This window comes from Juglans microcarpa x Juglans regia, chromosome 8D, assembly GCF_004785595.1.
Source record: "Juglans microcarpa x Juglans regia isolate MS1-56 chromosome 8D, Jm3101_v1.0, whole genome shotgun sequence".
NCBI lineage: Eukaryota > Viridiplantae > Streptophyta > Magnoliopsida > Fagales > Juglandaceae > Juglans > Juglans microcarpa x Juglans regia.
Genome location: NC_054608.1, coordinates 10,969,383 through 10,973,856, shown reverse-complemented (window position 1 = coordinate 10,973,856; position 4,474 = coordinate 10,969,383).

Below are 4,474 nucleotides of genomic sequence, written 5' to 3'. Positions count from 1 at the left end.
TTGGTGACAGAGTGATTTATGTTCTGCTTGGTTATTCGCAGATTGCACAACCCTACTACGAGGGTTATACATGGCTTCTGTTCTGTATGATGTTTTGATGATGATGATGATCATTTATGCTATGCCAAAAAGGATATTTTTGAATGAAATTATTCCTAAATCTTCACTCTGATATTTTGATAACATGTTTTGCTTTCGCACTCTGAAAATGAAAATGTTTTGTTCTGCATTCTGATTTTTGTAATTGCTCATGTTTACACACTAGTATATGTCCTCTATTTACTGAGTTGTTGATAACTCACCCCTTATCTCCATATATTTTTTAGATTATTTTGATGGTTCAGCTGGAGAATAAGAGTAGAAAGTTTTAGCATGGTGTGATGATCGAAGTGGAATAAGTGCCTGAGGATACAAGTGCTTATTTGAGAGTTGTAGTTAGTAAATTGATTTTATTTTTCGAGTATTTTGATTAGATGAGTTGTGGATAATTTTGAGTTTTGGAGAGTTTTTAATTTATGTTATTGAGATTTTCTTTATTGTCCCCATGGAGGAACTTAGATATTTGGATTGATTAAATGGATTAATATTTTATGGGATTTTCTGGATTTTATAGTTGTGTTATTTAAGTTGATTTTAGATGTTAAGAGTTAACTCTCCGGACCTCCGGGATCGTGGCGTTACATTTGTTTACTTGTAAGTTTGGTTATATTGTTTGAGTTTTTGTGTTGGTGTCTGGTGCTTGAGGCTTAATTAGTCTTTCTTATTATTGTAAAGTCCGAGTACATCTGTTTGTTACCACGGTATTCCTCCACCACAAGTAAGAGTTTATTAATAAACTTGGGTGGGGATCACTATTGGACAAGTGATTACTCACTCTTTTAAAAAAAAAATCATCTAAAATTTAAAACAAGAAAGCCCTTAATCTTAGTAAATGTAATAATTTACTTAGTCAAAATATACGTAAATATGTTGTATCACACCAAAGCACGACAATATTTTAATCCTATTAACAGTGACTTCAACTCAGTAAGGATATTAGATCCCACCCCAAGATAGCACGGAAAAGACAACACGATATCACCACGGAAGTCCCGAATTACTCCCCCTGCGCCTAAACTCCCCGAGTACCAAGACTACACCCATCTATATTCAATTTAAATCTTCCATGCCTAGGCTTTACCCAACAAACCATTTTAACTTGCACAGATTGAATCGGAACAGCCTCAATATTCAATTCTCTCAACCGCTCCTCGTCGGCAAAAGCAAACTTTGTAAATTTAGGCAAATTCGTTTGCACTTTCCTTAGCCACGCACACAGAGACCTCCAAAGCTCCTCCATCGAGATACATTTGCCTTCCATCCTTGCTTTACACCTGCATTGCCACAACTTCCAAATAATAACAGATGGAAGAAGACCCATAATAGAACCCGCTTGGGATTTGGTAGATGCATGTCTAAACCAAAGAAGCACCAGCTCAATACAGCTTTTATTTGGGTCATAAGGAATGCCAAAGATAACAGAAAACTGTTTCCGTATCCCAGAAGCCAAATCACTAGTAGCCAAGACATGATTTAAATCCTCATATCTTCCTAGCTCACAACAATTACACTCGGAAGTAATAGGAATACCAACTCTCCGCAATCTATCATCAACACTTAAACTGTTATGAAAAGCCTTCCATATTAATACTGAATTTTTTCTGGTAAAGCTTCCTGCCACACCCACATAACCCAAGGCGCAACTGGTGCAGTAACCCAAATACATTGCCATGCACTTTTGGTAGAGAAGCCGCCATCTTTATTATGAAGCCAAACAAGCAAATCTTGACCAGATTTTTAAGCACCCAAAAAACTACAAATCTCCTCCTTTTTTGTCTCCCCACTAGCCTCTCTAATACTTCAATGTCCAAACCATTTTCAATTTTTAAATCAGCCAACATCAACTTTGGTTCTTCCACCACAGGAAAAGAATTAGCAAGAGGACCTTCATTTAGCCAATGATCTCACCAAAAAGAAATATTCCCATCCCGGACTCTCCATTTCGAATTTTCTAACACCGCCAGAATGCACTTCATCACCATCCTCCAAAACCTCCAGCCCTTTTTGGGGTCTAATAAATAAACATGTTTATCCCCAATATATTTAGCACGAAAAAATTGTAACCAAAGATCAATCCCAGTCATAACCTTCCATGCAAATTTCATATGAAGAGAAGTTTGAACCTCACCAAAATCACGAAGGCCAATTCCCCTCCCCCCATCAGTCGGCTTGCACATCGACTTCCATGCAACTCATTTATTTTTTCCTTGCCATCTTTTTCACCCCAAAAAAAGGAGCTAAAAAGCCTATTTAGATTTTTCAAAGACCCTTTGGGCAATTGAAGGATAGACATTATATATATAGGCATACTAGCTAACACATGCTTAACAAAATCAACTTGCCACTTGCCGAAAGACACTTTAACTTCCACCCCCTAAGTTTCTTTCTCACCCGATTGAAAATAGGTTCTGAATGCAAATTAGTAAGCCTCCCATTTACAATAGGTGCACCAAGATAAGTAAAAGGAAAGGTACTTTCGATAAAACCAGTGATATTGATAAGCTCCCTCTTCCGCCCTGTTGAAAACTGCTTAGGAAAATATACGGTTGTTTTCTCCTTACTCACTTGCTGCCTATACCAAGACTCATGAGTCCCAATAACCTTCATCAACTCTATCATCGACTTCTTCCCGCCATTAGAGAAAATAGCTACATCATTCACATAAAGAAGGTGAGAAATAAGAGGTGCACCTCTTGGATGAGAGAAGTTTTTTATATTGCCACATAAAAAATTATTCTTAAGTAAGCAAGAAAACACTTCTTCTATAATAATAAAAAGATATGGCGATAATGGATCACCCTGCCGCAAACCCCGACCTCCTTGAAAAAACACTAAGATGTGCCATTCATCATTATTTTCATCATTATTGAGTACCAAGGCGAGACAATACAATTCCTGATCAATGCATTGTCAGAAGGAGAAAAACCAAAAGCTACCAACACATGCAAACGAAACTCCCACTCCACCTTATCATATGCCTTAGCCATATCAAGTTTTAAAATAATATTCCCACCCATAGCCTTCTTATTAAGAGAATGAACCATTTCCTGCGTAAGGCTAATATTATCAAAAACACTCCTACCTGGAATAAATGCACACTGCTCGGAGGAGATCAAAGAGGACAATACAGGCACAAGCCTTGCCACCAAGACCTTAGAACAAATTTTGTAAAACACGGAACATAACCTGATAAGCTGGAACTTGTCAAAACCCGTTGGCCGAGCCACTTTCAGAATAAGCACTATAAAAGAAGTAGTATAGAATCTGGGAATAGGAACCCCCTGAACAAATTCCTTTACTGCCTCCACCACCTCCAAACGAACAACATCCCAACAAGCAGAGTAAAATCCTGACTCGAAACCATTAGGCCTCGGACTACTCTCTTTGGGAATACTGAAGATTGCTTGTTTCACCTCTTCTTCTATGGGCTACGAACAAAGTCTCGAATTATCATCCTCCGAGATCACATTAGCCACTAAATTGCTCAAGTTCTGTAACACCACACGTGTAGATTGCCCCAAAAAATCCATGAAATATTGCACGTCACCATCATGAACTTCCAGAGGTGATTTTAACATGGACCCATTTGGAAGACTCATCTCCACAATCCTTTCTTGCTTCTGTTTGTTCAGAATAGCATGAAAATATTGAGAGTTTTTATCACCTGTTCCCACCATCCAACCTTAGCACACTGAGCTAATCGAACATCCTCATGGTGCATCCAGGTATCCAACTCCATTTTTGAAGCAATCAGGTCAAGCTCCACCTCTTCTTCATACTACATCTGCAACTTCTCTTCCAATTGCTCAATTCACTTTTCCAATTTCTGAATGTGCCTACTCATCCATCCAAACACTTCCTTATTCAATCCTTTTAGAGCTACTTTCACCCTTTTTAATTTTGCAGCAAGTTTCTTGAGACCATTGCCAGCATTAGATTGTTCCGAAGCCTCTCATACGCATCTATTAAAATCAACATGATCCACCCACATTTGCTGAAACCTGAAAGGTGATGGCCCACTCCCTTGAACATTCTTCACCAGAGAAATGACCATAGGGGCATGGTCGGATGATGTATGAGGCAAATATCTCATACTAAGTTCGGAAAAGTATGAAAAAAATAATGATCTGCCATAGAATGATCCAACTGAGCCCAACTGCGAGAATGATCGACATGCCCATTGCACCATGAGTTAGTAAACTCCTCCATAGCCACCACAGGCCGTGGTCAACCACCACGTCTCTCCCCATCAAAAGCAATAATGTTAAAATCCCTTGTTACTAACCACAACACACTTGATTTACTCTCCCTGGCAAGGTCATCCCACAACTCATGCCATTGCTCATAAGAACATGAAATTTTACACTTCATCCTA